Source organism: Oryx dammah, unplaced genomic scaffold, assembly GCF_014754425.2.
Source record: "Oryx dammah isolate SB20612 unplaced genomic scaffold, SCBI_Odam_1.1 HiC_scaffold_7, whole genome shotgun sequence".
Taxonomy (NCBI): Eukaryota; Metazoa; Chordata; class Mammalia; order Artiodactyla; family Bovidae; genus Oryx; species Oryx dammah.
This window is the reverse complement of record NW_024070191.1, coordinates 30153704-30172490: the sequence shown is the minus strand read 5'-3', so window position 1 is coordinate 30172490 and position 18787 is coordinate 30153704. Positions and strand designations below refer to the sequence as shown.

The window sequence follows — 18787 nt, the reverse complement described above, 5'->3', positions numbered from 1 at the left end:
CAGAGGGGTCTAGATACTCTATCTTCTAAGTCTGTTTGCTATCTAAACATCTGTAGAAAGATAATTTGTTTCATTTAATTTTATTGAAGTATAGTTGATTTACAATGTTGTGTTGATTTTTCTGTAGAGCAAAGTGACTCTGTTATGTGTGTGTGTGTATTCTTTTTCATATTCTTTTCCATTACGGTTTGTCATAGAATATTGAATATAGTTCTTATGCTGTACAGTATGATCTTATTGTCTAATCCATCCTATATATAATAGTTTGCATTTGCTAACTCCAATTCCTTCCCTCTGCTACTCCCTCTCCCCCTTGGGTAAAATCACAAGCCTGTTCTCTGTATCTTTTTTTGATTCATTGATATATTGATTTGTATCATATTTTAGATTCCATGTATAAGTAATATCATATAGTACTTGTCTTTCTCTTTCTGACTTACTTCACTTAGAACGATAATCTCTAGATCATATAGTTAACTTCTCTCCCTGGTAGGATCCTACCCTGTTTTACTTCCTTCCTTCTTTCTGATGACAGATCATTCTAAGGTTCTTTAGTTCAAGAGCATTCTAAGTCAAGAAAAACTTTCTAGTTATTCTTATGAAGCAGTGATAATATTGATATCTAAACCTATAAAGCATGTACACCTGTGGTGGATTCATGTCAATCTATGCCAAAACCAATACAGAATTGTAAAGTAAAAATTAAAAATAAATAAATAAATTTAAAAAAATAAAAAGATAAAAAAAACCTATAAAGCAGTATAAAATAGTAAAAAAGAAAACCTATAAAACAGTATAAAAGACAATATAAAAGAAAAAGACCAATATCACTTATAAATATTAAGGACAAACTAGTAAATTTTACTAGGGTAAAATATTAGCAAACAGATTCAATATCACAATGAGAACGTAATACAGTATCACCAAGTGGAACATATTCCAGAAATGCACTTTAGGTTTACTATTAGAAAATCCATTGACATCATTTATTAATATATCTAAGGAAACAATTATATGATATTTCTTTATATGCTGAAGACTTTTACAAAATTTGATACCCACGCATAATAAAAACATTCAATAAAATAGAAATTGAAGGCTACTTTCATAAAATCATAAAGTATGTGTAACTCATCCTAAAGCCACTATCTTACTTAATGGGCAAACACTAGACGCATTTCCACTAGATTCAGAAACAAGTCAAGCAGGCTACTTTTGCTGTTATTCAAGTTGTATTTGAGATATTAGCCAATTCAATTAGACAAGAGAAACCAATCAGGGGCATAAGGAAGGGGGTTAACAAGTAAAACTATCTGTATTTGCAAGTCAGGGACATTCAATAAAATATCTGAACAGTACTCTTTGAAAGCGTCAAGGTTATAGAAAACTAAGGAATGAATGGACTCTCACAGAGTTGGAGGGTACTAAGTGAAAGTGAAAGAAAGTGAAAGTGAAGTTGCTCAGTCCTGTCCGACTCTTTGCGACCCTATGGACTGTAGCCCACCAGGCTTCCCCGTCCATGGGATTCTCCAGGCAAGAATACTGGAGTGGCTTGCCATTTCCTTCTCCAGGGGATCTTCCCAACCCAAGGATTGAACTCAGGTCTCCCGCATTGCAGGCAGACGCTCCAATTAAATAAAAATGTGAGACATTGAATTATATCCTGGGAATGTCGTGGGGGGGGGGCGGTGAGGGGAAGGATTGGTGAGATTTGAATAAGGTCTGTAGGTTGGCAATATGACTGTGTCAATGTAGTTTCTGGGTGTTGACAATTGTGCTCTGCTTAGGGATGAGTTGCTTCCCTGGTGGCTCAGAGGTTAAAGCGTCTGCCTGGAATGCGGGAGACGGGGTTCGATCCCTGGGTTGGGAAGATCCCCTGGAGAAGGAAATGGCAACCTACTCCAGTACTCTTCACTGGAGAATCCCATGGAGGGAGGAGCCTGGTGGGCTACAGTCCACGCGGTCGCAGAGTCGGACACGACTGAGCGACTTCACTTTCACTTTCTAGGGATGACTAGTTCAGTTCAGTTCAGTCGCTCAGTCCTGTCCGACTCTGTGCGACCCCATGAATCGCAGCACGCCAGGTCTCCCTGTCCATCACCATCTCCCGGAGTTCACTCAGACTCACGTCCATCGAGTCCGTGATGCCATCCAGCCATCTCATCCTCGGTCGTCCCCTTCTCCTCTTGCCCCCAATCCCTCCCAGCAAAAATATGTAACGCTTCACGAATTTGCGTGTCATCCTTGCGCAGGGGCCATGCTAATCTTCTCTGTATTGTTCCAATTATAGTATATGTGCTGCCGAAGCGAGCACAGGTGGAGAGTATATGGAAACTGTTTTTGCTACTTTTCTTTGTCTAAAATTATTTCAAAATGAAAATAATAAATGACTGTAGCAATCCCCCCAGTGGATTCTAATGCAGGCTAACATTTGAAAAAGAGTGCACTAGAGTTACAGTCCTGGTTTCTTCGCTCTGGCTGTATTTCCCTATGGAGGTGATGGTCACTTGTTCCTATTTCTCAAGTGGGACAGTAAGAACCAGGTGACTCTCCCCTTTGCTTTCCACTTTGGATCTGTGAAATGTCTTGCTTTATTGAACCAATATTCCATGCAGGTTGCCTTCCCCAAGATCTAGATTTTGGACAAAGATGAGAGAATGTTACAAAACTATTTGACCAATGTTCCCGAGTCACGTTTTCCAATCTCCTTATCAATACTAAAAGCTAACATCTGCCTTTTCCTGATTCTATCTTTCCGAGGATTCTGAACTTGTAGAGTGGATACCTCCCTGTAACCCCAACACCTCAGTGAATTAGGTATGATCAAGAGATATGAAGTCACATGGTCAGTATAGGACATCTAGTTCAGGCCAGGCAGTTTCCTAAATTAATTCCTGTGTGCAGGTAGGAAGATACATTTACCAAAGGGTAATAATTTGTCATTTAAAATAGACTGAGGAATATACCTAAAGCAATAGAGAAATGTCCTGAAAAATTCCATGTATATAAATGTATGATAGAAGAATTATACACAAGTAAGTGAGGAAAGGAATATTGTGCTGGGTCAACTGGATATTCATATACAAAATAATAAAGAATGAAGTTGGGCCCTTTCCTTACATCATAAGAAAACGCTAACTCAAAATGTATCATAGACCAAAATGTGAGAGCTAAAACTTTTAAACTTTAAGAAGGAAATATAGGAGTCAGTTTTTATGATCTTAGATTAGGCGAAACCTTTTTAGATGTGAATCTAAAAGCTCAAGTGAAAAAAGAAGAAAATTATCTGAACTTCATCAAAACAAAAAAAATCATTTGTGCTTCAAAGGAAGTGGAGACAACTTTCAAGATAGTAAAACGCCCATAAAATGGGAATGAATACTTGCAAATCATTTATCTGATAAAGGAATTATATCCAGAATATATAAAGAACTTCTACAATTTATTCGCAAAATGATGCAGAAACAAATTTTAAAAGAGGCAAGGGATCTGAACAGACATTTCCGCAAGAAGCTACACAAATCATCAACTAGCATATGAACTGATACTTAACATCATTAGTTATTAAGGAAATGAAAAGCAAAACCACCATATGATACTACCTCACAGGCACTAGGATGTGTCCAGTTAAAAAGTCTGATTACAAGTGTTGGCAAGGAAGGGGAGAAATTAAAACCCTCATACATTGCTCTTAATGATGTAAAATAGTGCAGCTTTGAAAATTGTTTGACAGCTTCTGAGAAAGTTAAAAACAGAGTAACTGTGTACTACGGGAATTTCACTCCTCGCTTGCTCTCTCTCTCTCTCTTACACACACACACACACACACACACCCCCCAAGAGAACAGAAAACATACATCCACACAGAAACTTGTACACAAGTGTCAAAGCATTAGTCACAGTATTCAAGAGGTGAAAATAACCCAAATAGTCCACTGATGGATAGATAAACATAGTAAATCCATACAATGTAATATTATTCAACAGTAACTAGTACTGAAGTACCGATATGTGCTTATAACATAGATGAACCTTGAAAAAACATAGGTTAAATAAAAGAAGGCAGTCACAAGAACAAGTATCATATGATTCCAGTTAACCAGAACAGGCAAATCCATGGAGACAGAAAGTATATCAGTAGTTTCCATGGCTGGAGGATTGGGTGGGAGGGGAGAGGGGGCGGGAGTGACTGCTTCTTTTAGGGTGATGAAAATGTTCCCAAATTAATTGTGGTGATACTTCCACAGCTTTGTGACTACATGAAAAGCCATTGAATTGTACATTTTAAATGGGTGAATTATATGGTATGTGAATTCTATATTCCTCTGAATATATGAATCAATAAATCTGCTTTAAAAAAAAAGACTCAAGGAAAGAAAAAAGCTTATACAACTCTATTAAAAACTTAACCTCAAAATCTTTAAAACATTGACCATGATTACTTCCAGGAGAGAAAACTAAAAGTTGTTATTTTCTTCATTACACAATTATTTTATTTTCTACATGCACAAACTATATTTTTAAAATAGGAAAAAGCTGATATTTTAAATTATTAAAATGTGAGAAAAACTGGCAATATAACAAGCTTCTCAGCATGCTTAAGAGAGCTATGCGTAGTGAAAAACATCAGTATGAAAGATCTGTTCATCACATCCTGGGATGACGGTGTCTCTGGACTGAAATATATTTGACCCAAGTTCTGATTAGCTGTAAATGACTGACAGGCCAACGAGGGACAATCTTGAGAAAGATCTGCTTTCTGAACACCACTTTGATTTGTATTGTGTAGCCTGGAATCGAAGTCACAATGCCTGGATCTGCTTGTTGTATGGAGGCTGCTGTTTCCTCATCTATAAACTGTGAGAGAAAGTAAACACATACCGTAGAATGCTGCTACACTGAGGTTAGATCAGCGTGCAGAATCAGCATTCCCTGTGAACTTGATAGAAATGTGAACTCCCGGCTTCACCGCAGGCCTCCTGAGTCAGAAGCTCTGGGAACATGGGAAGGAGGCCAGCAATCTGTGTTTAAGCAAACCCTCCACTTGATTCTAACGCCTGCTGGGATTGAGAACTGCAGATCACATAGATCTTCCTCAGTTTACGATGAAGTATGGTGTTTCCCTGGTGGCTCAGATGGCAAAGAATTCACCTGCAATGAGAGAGACCTGGGTTCAATCCCTGGGTTGGGAGGATTCCCTGGAGAAAGTAATGGCAACCCACTCCAGTATTCTTGCCTGGAGAATCCCGTGGGCAGAGGAAGGCTTCTCTGGTGGCTCAGTTGCTAAAGAGTCTGCCTGCAATGTGGGAGACCTGGGTTCGATCCCTGGGTTGGGAAGATTCCCCTGGAGAAGGAAATGGCAACCCACTTCATTATTCTTGCCTGGAGAATTCCATGGACAGAGTGGGCTACAGTCCACGGGGTCACAAAGTGTCAGACACGACCGAGTGACTAACTGTCACTTTACAATCCAATAAACCCATTGCAAGTTGAAAATACCATTAAGCCAAAAATACATTTGATACGACTGAGTTATTGAACATCATAGCTTGACCTAGCCTACCTTAAACGTGCACAGAGCACTTCTGCTAGCCCAGAGTTGGGCAAAAGCATTGAACACAAACCTTGTTTTATAGTGAAGTCTTGGGTATCTCATTTAATGGATTGAATACTGTACTGAAAGTGAAAAAACAGAGGGGCTCTGTGGGTGCAGAATGGTTGCGAGTGTGTCAGTTGCTGACTCTCGTGATCAACTCCCAGTGGACTTCCTGGGAGCTGAGGCGGCCCTGCCTAGAAACACCAGAGAGGATTGTACGGCATAAGGCTCACCCAAAAAAGGATCAAAATCCCAAGTATACTTTCTACTGAATGCCTATCGCTTTCACGTCATCATAATGGTGAAAATTTTAAGTCAGAGTCAAAGACCATCTGCATTGCTAAAGGGCTGAGAAGGAAAATCATCAGTTGGTACCCAGGGAATATTTTCACATCATGCATCTCCAGACCACAGGCATTCTGCAGTGTCCATTTTCGACTTTCTATTCTCTTACCCTCTCTTTGTATCTTTTTAGGTTGTTTTATGTCTTTCTCTCTCTCTCTTTCTCACTTTTGCTCATGCACACGCACATGAACATTCAAATACACACACACTTGAATTGCTGTGATAACTCACCATTACTTACGAGCTTGTCTCTCCCTCAGATGTCCACGCGTACAGTCAAAACAGTTCAGAGCTTTCACGCAGATTTCCTCCAATTTCTTTCTGGCAAAGGCCAGCAGGCAGCTTTTCAGTTGGGAAGGTACTGGTGTTCAGTCAGCCAGTTGTGTCCAACTCTTGGTGACCTCATGGCTACAGTACCAGATTTCTCTGTCCCTCACCATCTCCCAGAGTTTGCCCAAGTTCATGTCCATTGCATCGGTGATGCCATCCAGCCATCTCATCCTCTGTCGTCCCCTTCTCCTTCTGCCCTCAATCTTCTCCAGCATCGGGGTCTTTGCCAATGAGTCGGCTGTTTGCATCAAAATACAGGAAGGCACTTGAGTGCCCCTAAATTCCCACCCCCTTCTTCTTGGATATGTCCCTGTTGGAAATACCTACTCCTACCTTTTACTGTGGCTGTTTCCTTTCCCACAAGATTTTTCATTTCTTACTCTAGAATTTTTTTCAAAAACTTCCTGCTGACAGATTAAAATGTTCCTACCTCCTGCCTTCTTTCTGACCCAGCTCTCCTTCTCTTCATATCTATTTTCAAATTTGGGAGCCAGAAGCTAGCTGTGATTTTGAGGGAAGCAGTATGATATTTAAAATTGACTGGAGGTCTTAGCAGGGGGTCAGGGAGGAGTTAATTTTTTAATGCTAACATTTCATGCACACACAGCCTGTCTCTCTCTCTCTCTCTCACACACACACATGCCCCATTTGTGTGCACATACACACTGAAAGCAAAGGGTGATATAAAGAAGGAAACTCCAAAACAAGCTGCTTTGCCCATCTGAAGGAGTCTCTGTTTGTATGTTGTTTGCTAGTGTGTTTGGTTTTCACCAGTGCTCTTTTCCAAGACAACTGATTTCTCTGCCCAGCATGTTTTGTGATGCTTGAGACCTTCTATAAGTACCCTGATCTAAGAACTACAGAAAGGGCTGGCAGGCGGAGCAAAAACGTGAGGATGGATCTCGAGTTAAATCTCTTCTCCCACCTCTAGAAAACAGCAAAAATAAGCAGATGCAATTTGTCACACTCACCATGTTGACAAGATTACCGTGAGTGCTACAGGCAAAGACAGCAGCAAAGAGCCTCCTTCATCTGCCAACTGCTCTGTGTCTTAAGGGAATGTGTTGACTCTGAATGACTGAACTAAGCCATTTTGCAGAATATATGAATCTTGCCTCTGACCCCAGCGCTTAATGGCTGTGTTGCGGGACTGCATTCTCCATGTCAGACACGATCTGGACACGATAGCAGCACCCCTCCTTTCCTCTCCTTACTTTTTTAAGGCAACAGAGGAAGACGGTCACATACCACAGATACTTAGACCTTTCACTGAGTTTCTCAAGTCAGCCTAGGAAAGGTTGATAGACCTCACCGTTTTCATTATTTCTCATACTCAGAGAATTTTTATCATGGCAATAAGACGGTGTGTGTTTATTTGTTCACTCCCTTCAGACCAGAGATCTGAAAAGACATGTCCACGACACATAGTAAATGGACTGGGAAAGTTAAAATGTTCAAACACTTTATTTTGTTCTCTACACGATTTAACAAGGAGCACAGTAGGAAGTTGGTTTGTATCTGAAATCCTTTTGCTTCCACTCCCTTAGATCATTCTAGTCTGTCTACTGTCCCCCATGGAAATGCTCAGAGGCCTTGGCTCTATGCAAGCTCCTTGCTTTCTTCTGAACACATTTAACATATTCCAGGGATGCATTTTTACGTTTCTTTCTGGCTTCTAGCCTTCCAGAGCTAAAGAACTAAAACAGCCATGTCGGGGGAGTGGAACCATATTGGGAGGGTTTGATGTCCCAGCTGGTACCCACAATTCAGCCCAGTTGTGGTCTGCTATCCCAGAAGACTGGCCTAACCATCCAGCTGGTTATTTAATCATCTCTTTGTCTGCCTTAGAGAGTCCTGGACAGATGTCTTGAATCTTTAGTGCTTTCTCAGCTTGCCAAGGAATGTCTGTCCTCTGAGTCTGTTTGTCCTCCCTTCATTGGCCGTGGAGCACATCCTCATTTTTTCACTCTCAACACAATCATTAGAGCAAGGAAGCTACAGAGATGGTTCTCCCCTCGGTATCTTGGATGGTCAGTTAGCTCTCTTCTTGCAGTGGAATGGAATGATATCAGGGCTTCACATCTTAGCTCTGCCACATGGAAGCTTTCTGAGCCTTGGTTTCTCCTCATCTGTAAGATCCCGGGGATGCTAATGCTAAGGTACTGCTATCAGATTTCATTTGTTATTTTTAAAGTTCCAGGCAGCATATTCAATAACACTCTCTCCCCTTTTGCCCCTAAAAATACATCATTAATAAATATATTTAAGACTTAGGATCTTAAACATTGTAACAGAATTCCAGAGCTCAAGGAAACTAACAATGGCATAACATGAAATTTCTCCTAGCGGGAGAATAGTTTTTAACAATATATTAATAGCTCTTAGGAAGATACTTCATTTCTCCTTTTTGCCTCTCTAAGCTTCCTAGAATTAAACAACTAGCTGCTGGAGACATGATCTGTATTTACAACCAGTCCTTGTTACTTGGTTCAAGCTTTTCAATATTGTAAACTTGAACTTTCTTCTGTCTAAGGAATTACTGACTCCTAGATAGCTTTATAAACCTTATTTTGCATTTTTCACCATTGGTATCAAAATTAAATACTTGTGCTATAGATGAGTGCTATTAATACTGCAGGTAATTTTTTAAACTTCATAATCCAAAGATTGAACTCTCCATCAGCATATTTATCTTCTGATTTTTGACCAACTGAAGGGCTGAAATGTACTTCATTCTTGAATCTCAAGGCCAGAACTTTTCTCCTTGTATCCACAAGGCTGCCTTTATATTCTGTGTCCAGCTCATCAGGAAAAAGGTAATCATCAGGACATGGTTTGTGATTACCTGAGCTAAGGTTCCTCAACATTACAGCTAACACACCTTTGACAGTTATTTAGTTGAAGTAAGTATAACACTGAAGAGTAAGAATCTACTTCTCCAAGTTCAAGAACAGCAACCATGTACTAAATTTTTTAAAAAGAAAAAGAAACAGAAGCTCTCAGAGGCTATAAAGTCTACTGACTTAGTTTTATATAAGTTTGTCTCATATTCTACTGTTTTGCCCTGTACTTAAATTAGATCATTCATATGAAGCTTAAAACTGTGGCACATTTTGGGGAAGCACCTGATCGGAGAAACTTCCACTTGTGAATTACCAGCCTCTCTAAAATCGCAGAGAATAGTGTGGAAAGGAGCCTGGGGTTATCGTGTATAGCTTGTACTAATTGGACTTCTCTGCAACCAAAGCTGCAACAGACAGAACTTGCTGATTTTCAGGGATCCTGAAATGCAATAAAAACCACAAAGCAATAAACACTGTTTATCCGGTTCAACTCTCATTAGTCAAACTTGGAGAACAGCACCTTCCTTCCTAAGAGTCAAGGTTTATTTTTGTTTTCCAGTCAAATCTGTGGACCCAGCAGATTGATTTTTCTCAGTGGATTTTTTTTTTTTCTGGAATGAAGTTTTTTCTTAAAGATAACACTGAAACCATACCAAGTTAGGTACAATACTTACATGTATGACTGAACTCAGAAGAAAAGAGTAGTCAGTTTTTCCAAGTAGTCATTTCTGATTATCACACAAATCCTCTGTCCGCCATCTTCCTTCAGAAAGAAGTTTGTATGTATGAGGAAGCAGGAAAAATCATTTAACTGAAAGGAAAGCTTGTGTGTCATGAAAAGGTGCAACTTATCATCAGAAGGAAGGAAGGAAAAGAAAGAAGAACCTGTGGTTCTTGCCCTCCATGTCCTCTGCCTACCTTTTGTCTGTGGAAAAATTTAACCAATGAGTAAGTTTAATCGGAGAAGTGGGAACACGCAGAAACAAAGGAAAACAATCAAAGGAGACCAAATAAGAATAATGCAGTCATTAAGCAAAGTCAAGGACCTTTAGTTCTTTCTCAGGGACTCGGGAATATTCTGAGCATACCCTGTGAGCTGTTTTGTAGATTCTGAAATCCCCACCAGGTGGAGAATTTAACTGCATGATGACCCGACTATAGCCATGATATAAGTAGTCACAATTCTGAAAACTGACCTCAAGGAAATGGGAACATTTGACTCTGAAGATTAACTGTTCTTAAAACAATCACGGTTCTCAGACCTGACCTTCCGGCAGCCGGGCCGCGCGCTGAGCCGACATAGGTAGGTCTTCGCGATTCGGCCCAACGCGCCCCCTCTCGTGACATCATGGTGGCGTACTGGTGACAGGCTGGACTCAGCTACATCCGATCCTCCCAGATCTGTGCAAAAGCAGTCAAGAGGTGCACTGAAGACCGAATTCAAAGCAAACGCCATGAAGACTTCTGGCAGCAGCATAAAAATTGTGAAAGTGAAAAAGGAATAATCTACCCTGAGTTCAGCCTGAATGCTGCATGTTCAAGGTGAAGCTGTGGGCACATATTATAGCAGATTGGAAACCATCTCCCTTCATGGAAAAAAACAATACCTGTCTTGTTCATAGATTGACAATGCCAGTAAATTAAAGTACAGTTCACTCTAAAAAAAAAAAAAATCATGATGATGCTGGTCAGATCACTGGTGACCAATTTCAATCGAGATGAGTGTCAGAGCTGACTGCTGTTTCTGCATGTAACCCCCTTCCTCCACCTGTAAAAGCTCTTGCCCCCACCCCCCGCCCCGATTGTCACTGGGAGGAGTTGGCCTTTGGACAGGCATCCGTGCTCCTCTCCCCTCTTCCCTCCCTGATGCCAGCGTCCAAAATAAAGCAAGCATTCCTTTCCACCAACCTGGCCTCAGAAGGAAAGGAGGGAGGGAGAAAAGATGAGAGAAGGAAGGAGCGGGAAGGGGAGTAAGGGAAGAAAAAAAAAGCAAGAGAGAGAGAGACAGAAAAGAAAGGGAGAACCATTCCTTCTGTTTGTATTTCGTTAGGTTGTCAAGTGTCAGAACTGACAAGCCCCGTGCAACATTTAATCCAACCCTCTTTTTAAACCGTTGGGCTTATATTGATGAAATTAATGCCCTGCCACCAATCCTTTGAATATAGATGGATAGATTTCCAGTGTTGAGTTCAGCAGAACTATTATGAAGACTGTTAGGATGTTGTAAGGTACACCTATCACCTTTGCCTTATTGGGTGGCTGGAAGATGACAAATTTTCTTCTCTTCCCTGAACTGTACAGGTTTATTCAAATTCTAAAGGCAGAAATATAACTTTAACTGGAACTAAATGCTAATGTTTTGTCTACGAGGTAATTCCAAAGTGGTAATGTTAATGGGCATTGTATTTCCTAATCTGATCAAGAAATGGCTCTTTGAATTTCTCCAGAGACCCTGTAACATTTTATACCTGCTTCATCATTCTTCATCAATATTCATAGACACATCTGTAATTTGCAAGACACTGAACAGTGCCCTGTTGGCGATGCAGAAAGAATCGTCCCTGTAAAGGCAGTATTATGCAGGAAGTAAAGCATGCCCTTGGGGGCCCCCTCCACTTACCCCACCCTGTTAGTGCCTCCTCCCCCAAGTGTAGGCAACACCCCCCCCACACATACCCACTACTACTCAGAGTTCACTATGAACTTGCCAAATGCCTCTGCTTCTCTTCCTGTCCCCCAAGTAGCTTGCTGCAGTGCTCATGTGATTGTAATAATCTCATTTCTCACACGTGTTAACGGTTTGCAAGAGTTTCATATGTTCCCCTCCCAGGCAACAGGCTTCCATACTTGGATGTTTTCTTGAGCTACAGGGGCTTTCATGTCAAGGAGAAACCTAACATCCTCAAGATGGTATTTGCCGATTTTAATAGAGTTCAGGGCTAACTCACAGACCATTTCATATCCAGCCACTTGCAGGAAGAGCAACTTCATTCCACCTCCTTTTTTTTTCCCTGAAAAAAAAAAAAAATCAATACCCAGCTCTTCAAAATGGTTCTGCAATGGCGAGTCCACCTGGAGCAGCGGAAGCACAGAGTTCAGGTGACAGCCTCTAGATCAACACAGCATCCCTGGGCAGCACAACTGGTAATGTCTGGATGGATGTCACACTGACAGCCCTGCCAAGAGAGTGCCTCTCAGCCACTACATCTGATGAAGAGTGGAGATGCCCCAACCTAAATGAGGAAAAGCACCTTTAGTAGTTATTAATTCCAGGGGAAGCGGGTTCAGAAGAGCAAGCATTCTCTGAGTGTCCTAAAACAAAAATTTCAAAATTTCTAGGGCTAAGAACATGTATCTTAAGGGTTCATTTGCCATTTTCTGACCCTTCCTCACATTGCAAACTTCCTTGCACCATCCCTTTACCCCTCACCCTTCATCTTAATAGCAGCATGAGAATAGGACCCATTTTAAAGATATCCAAGAGATCTATCCTTTGTTATGCAGAGCTTTGGGGTTAAAGAATAAGACATTTACAAGGCTGATAATTTTTCAAAGACAGGAAGAATCTGCAGCTACTTGGAAAGCTTGTCTTTTTCCGAGTCCCCCAGCTACAGATGTCCATCATATAAAACTATTTGGGGGCATCAGTTTGTACCAAAGACTCTGTTTTATCAATATCCATCCATCCCCAAGTAACTGTGGGACCATCTGGCACACAGTAAACAAGCTTATGCATTAACTGACTGTGCTCAGGAAACCTAGCAGTTAGCAATTAATTTTATCCCTGAATAATGCAGTGAAAACGATAATCGATGGGACAAAAAATGGATAGCATTGGAAAAGAGCTTGGAAAACACGGTGTGTCTCCAGATGTAGGGGTTCCTATGCATTCATTCAGATCAGAAATCAAATCCTTGTCAGATTGTCTTGTAGTTTATGGATCCTAGTTGGTTGCATAAATGACAGCCCACTGATCATAAATTCCACACCATCTTCCCTTAATGACCTTAATGAGTTGCCATTAGTTTACTGTGCTATCATTCAAAAAGAGCCCATCTGGTATTCATAAATACAAACAGAGGAGGGTGGACGCTGACATTTATAAATGCAATCAAAAATATCACAAGTTCAGGTAGAATCAGGAGATTCTCTGAAAAAATAATTCTTTTTCCTCAGTGAGTTTCCATGATTCCTTCAATAGATGCTTGAACTCAAATGCCCAACATTATGGACTAGTTAAGTAAGTTGTGATTCTTTTACAACATGGACTATTATTTTAATATATATATTCATGCTTAAATTCAAGTGTTACATAAATAGGAAAGCATGATAGAAACTAGATTTGTACCATAATCGTTTGATCCCTAGGTTGGGAAGATCCCCTGGAGAAGGGAAAGGCTACCCACTCCAGTAGCCTAGAGAATTCCATGGACTATATAGTCCATGGAGTCACAAAGGGTCGGACGTGACTGAGTGACTTTCACTCTCACTTTCACACAAACTTCATAGACCTGTATGCAAGTGACTTAGTTTCTTGGTCTCAGTTTCCTTTTTTAAGTTTTAATATTTTTTATTGAAGTATAATTGATTTGCAATGTGTTAATTTCTGCTGTACTGCAAAGTAATCAGTTATACCTATACATACATACATTTGTAATATTCTTTTGCATATGGTTTATCATAGGTTGTTAAATATAGTTCTCTGTGCTCTATGGTTAGACCTTGTTGTTTATCCATTCTATGTATAACAGTTTGTATCTGCTAATTCCAACCTCCCACTCCATCCTTTCCCCAAACCCCTCCTCCTCAGCAATGACCAGTCTGTTCCCTCTGTCCATGATTACGTTTGTTTCATAGATAAATTCATTTGTGTCATGTTTTAGATTCCTCATGTAGGTGGTGCCATGTGATATTTGGTATTTGTCTTTCTCTTTTTGAGTTCAGTTAGTATGATCATCTTGGGTCCATCCATGTTGCTATACATGGCATTCTTTCATTCCTTTTTATGGATGAGTAGTATTCCATTGTTTATATGTATCACGTCGTCTTCATCCATTCACAGGTCAATGGACGTGTAGGTTTCTTCCATGTCTTGGCTACTGTAAATCTTTTGCAATTAGCGTTTTTTTTCCAGATATGTGCCCAGGCGTGGGATTGCTGGGTCATGTGGCAATTCTTGTTTTAGATTTTTGAGGAACCTCCATACTGTTTTCCATAGTGTCTGCTCCAACTTACATTTCCACCAACAGTCTGAGAGGGTTCCCTTTTCTTCACATCCTCTCCAGAATTTGCTATTTGTAGACTTCAATGATGGCCATGCTGACCTGTCTGAGGTGTTACCTCATTGTAGCTGTGGTTTGCATTTCTCTAATACTGAGCAATGTGGACCATCTTTTCATGTGCTTATTGTCCATTTGTATTTCTTTTTTGGAGAAATGTCTATTAAAGTCTTCAGCCCATTTTTTGATTGAGTTGTTTGTTCTTTTGTTATTTAGTTATATGACCAGGTTCCTATTTTCTATAATAATAGGTGTCCAGGTTTGAGTTCCTCCAGAGCACACCCTGACCGAGGGTTTGAATACAAGTAGTTTATTAGTGCTATGGCTTGAAGAAGCACAGTGAACAGTGAAAAAGTGAGACTCAGTAAATAAAAAGCATGCTAACCAATAAGTTGTGAGTTAACTCTGTAGAAAACTAGCAATAAAATCTGCTGGAGAAGGACTTCCCTGGTGGTCCAGTGGTTAAGATGCCATGCTTCCACTGCAAAGGGCAGGTTGGTTGGAAAACTAAGATCGTGCATGCTGCATGGTATGGTCATAAAATAGGGCAAACAAAAAATTAAAAATGGCATTAAAAAAAATTTAAAAGGTCTCTCTCCTGCTAGAGACCTTCTGAGATGGTCACTTTTCAGAACTTTTCACCAGGGTGTTTATTCATCAACATCCATCCTTTATTGCTTGCCACTTGCTCCTGGGACACTTAGTCTTATCCCACATGGACCAATCATGCTTCCATCAGAGAGCAGCAGGAAATCATCTGAGCATAAGAAAACTGCCTCTAGAGTGGGCCAAGGAGATGCAGGCAGGGTACCAACAGCATCTGCTCGAAGGATATTGAATTTGATGACCTCTAACATGCCTTCAATCCTGACGGCTTACTTAGCAGACAGGAACATTACTGAATGGTCTCATACCGCATCTTTAGAATTCTCTACGGTAAGTTTTAGAAGCCTGGTAGCTCAGTTGGTAAAGAATCCACCTACAATGCAGGAGACCCTGGTTCAATTCCTGGGTCAGGAAGACCCCCTGGAGAAAGGATAGGCTACCCACTCCAGTATTCATGGGCTCCCCTGGTCACTCAGATGGTAAAGAATCTGCCTGCAATGCAGGAGACCTGGGTTCTATCTCTGGGTTGGAAAAAATCCCCTGGAGGAAGGCATGGCAACCCACTCCAGTATTCTTGCTTGGAGAATCCTCATGGACAGAGGAGCCTGGCAGGCTATAGTCCATGGGGTCACAAAGAGTTGGACACAACTGAGTGACAAAGCACAGCACAGGAAGTTGGTAAAATTGTTGTCTTTGTTTGGGTTCCCCAGAGCTAAGCTGTACTCAGAGATTCACGTAGAAGTTGTTTAAGTTGGGAGGTTATTCCAGGAAAAATCATAAAGTTACAAGGAGGAGAGAGAGGGAAAGGACAAATCCTATTAACAGGGTGCTATTAATTAGTGATAACTTACCACCATTATAAACTAACCCTCGGAAGTCAGCCAGTCTGCATGGAAATGGTGAGAACAGGGGATGTGTGGGGACAATAGAGAGCATTTGCTGTAGAGGAAGTTATTTCTCTTCTGGTAGTATTCGAGGGCCCTGTGATGTATTAGGTACCCAACTTGCAGTTCATTGTATTAATCTAGGAGACCCCTGTTGGCGGGCACCTAGGGTTTCCATCAAGGGTCTCCTAACTACCACAGTCAAGCATCTTTATCGTCTTCAAATTCTTCCAATGACAGTATTGTCTCTACTTTCCATTCAGAATTTATGGCACCCTTTTTGCTTCTGTAAGGAAATGAATGACTGGTCCTCCTAGTTATACTGTAAGTTTCTGCAAAACACGGCCTTTGTCTCTTACTAGTCTATTTTATTCTCAAAGCATAGCACATAGTAATAATGTACCTCAAATACTTGTTGCCATGAATACATTGTAAAAAAAATTAAGTATAAAAAAAAACTGAAAAGGAAATATGCACTTTAAAATGGAACCTATGGCTGGTGGAATTGTTTTCTGTTTTTGCTTTCTTTTATTTTTAATTTTTGTTTTCATAAAAGCAGTATGTGCTTTTTTAGAGAATTTGGAAAATCTGGAAAAAAAGTCATTTTTAAAATCTACTTTTCTTATGATGATGAAAGCAAGATAACCATCTTCTGTTTTGAAAAATTTTTATTGGAGTATAGTTGATTTACAATGTTGTTTTAGATTCTGCTCTACAGGAAAGTGATTCAGTGTAAATATATATCTCCACTCTTTCTAAAATTCTTTTCTCTTGTAGGTCATTACAGAGTATTGAGTAGAGTTTCCTGTAGGTCCTTATTATCTATTTTAAGACTCCTTAAAGTCTAATTTAGCCCTATATCCATGACCCAATATGTCTAATACCAGAATGTTTCAATTCTCAGGCCATGTAGTCTTCAGTTAAGTAATAATCATTTTTACATGTCTACCTAAAATAATAATGCCATATTTCAACAAAGAAATGGTTAGATTGAACATATAAATAACCCGTCCATGTTCATTTTCAGCCTCTAAAGTATTCTTTACCTTGTTGCTTCTGGATGCCTCTAGATAGTATAGAAGACTTCCAATTGCAAAGCTTGCCTGATTTAATTAGAAATCAGAATACACTTTACTATATTGCTAAGTTTGAGAATGAGCTTTGAACAATAATGAGTCTCCTTAATTTCAATATATCATTATAACTACCTATTTAATTCCTCATGTTTTAAAGAAACCTAGGTTTTAGTCAGCCCATTATTAACAATTAATGGTCAAATTTAGAATGGGTTATTCTAATTATAATAAAAGGCTTCACAGGAAAGGTCAGTGAACTCTACAAAATCAATCATTTATGAGCCATCTTTGGTTTTCACTGAAATATTTATGAATGATAAAATTATTTTGACAAGGCAAAGTTCAATGGGGAGGCCACTGCTGACAACATGACTTGGTTTCATAGAAATTCCTGGGTATAATTAAAATAAGGCAGAAGCTAAGCTAAAGGAATGGATAATCCCATTTTTAACTCTCCAAGGAACAACAGGCATCAATTGTGAATGTTCACATGCTCATATGTGCAGTAGGTTGTCAGGACCAGACCAAAAAACAAAGCCTAAAATACATACATGAGAAAATAAAGCCATTCTCCAGTGTCTTAGAAAGCAGATGTTGGATATTTCTACTGTATAAGAATGACATTTCATCAAAAAGCTGGATATGCATATGAAGAATCAAGTGAATTGATTATTTTAATCTAGAATGGCCCACCCCTCCTGCAACCAAATTGTTATAACAGAAACCAGTTGCATCAGATCTTCAATACAACTAGCAGAGATCAGAGACAGTTCAATTAAGAGTGTGTATATAATGCGCAAAGTGGTTTAGGGCCACAACCTTGGGAATCACTGGAAGAAAGAGTGGCTTTCAACTCCTTTCTTTAACATATGTGTAGAATTTGCCCCTGTACCCTGGCAGCATCACCAAACAGAAAGGTGTTTGATGTTTGTTTCAACTTAATTTCACATGCATACAAACAGAAATTCAGGAGGATGTCATTCATAAATGAGTGAGGTCAGGGTGATTGGCTGCTGAGCCCCTCGGGTCTATGATTATGACCCGGTCTCATGGTGGATCAAACCACAAGGCCTTAGAATGGAAGAGGAATGCCCTTTTATTTGGGGAGCAGAATTCAGTTCAGTTCAGTTCAGTTCAGTCGCTCAGTCGTGTCCAACTCTTTGCGACCCCATGAATTGCAGCACGCCAGGCCTCCCTGTCCATCACCAATTCCCGGAATTCACTCAGACTCACGTCCATTGAGTCAGTGATGCCATCCAGCCATCTCATCCTCTGTTGTCCCCTTCTCCTGCCCTCAATCCCTCCCAGCATCAGAGTCTTTTCCAATGAGTCAACACTTTGCATGAGGTGGCCAAAGTACTGGATGAGTGAGATCATGGTGATTGGCTGCTGAGCCCCTCTGGTCTATGATTATGACTCGGCCTCATGGTGGATCAATTCACAAGGCCTTAGAATTGAAGAGGAATCCCCTTTTATGTGGGGAGCAGAATTAGCTATGCTTAAATTAATTCAACAACCTTGAAAATCAACAGCTTGCTTTACTTTCTTTCCATATCATCCCATAATATAAAACACAGCTAAACAAATTTAGAGTCAGTGTAAACTTTTCGGAACTAGTCTGAACTTGTTTAAACTTGCTTAACTTTGTTTAAACATAGGACTCCTTGAGTGTGTGGAATGCTAGGAAAAGTAAAAATATTTTATGGATTTGATCTCTAGATTTGCAATGTCAGTCAGTCAGTTCAGTCGGTTCAGTCACTCAGTCATGTCCGACTCTTTGCGACCCCATGAATAGCAGCATGCCAGGCCTCCCTGTCCATCACTAACT

At 40.1% G+C, this 18787-nt stretch overlaps 1 non-coding gene and 1 pseudogene across 1 annotated transcript; one reads left to right on the top strand and one right to left on the bottom strand.

Annotated features, from left to right (window-relative positions):
- Positions 1 to 2207: 2207 nt before the first annotated feature.
- Positions 2208 to 2314, bottom strand: LOC120865903. The gene has a single exon (XR_005721549.1). It is a non-coding gene; the product is annotated as a U6 spliceosomal RNA (small nuclear RNA).
- Positions 2315 to 10441: 8127 nt separating this feature from the next.
- Positions 10442 to 10787, top strand: LOC120865643 (annotated as a pseudogene).
- Positions 10788 to 18787: the final 8000 nt, after the last annotated feature.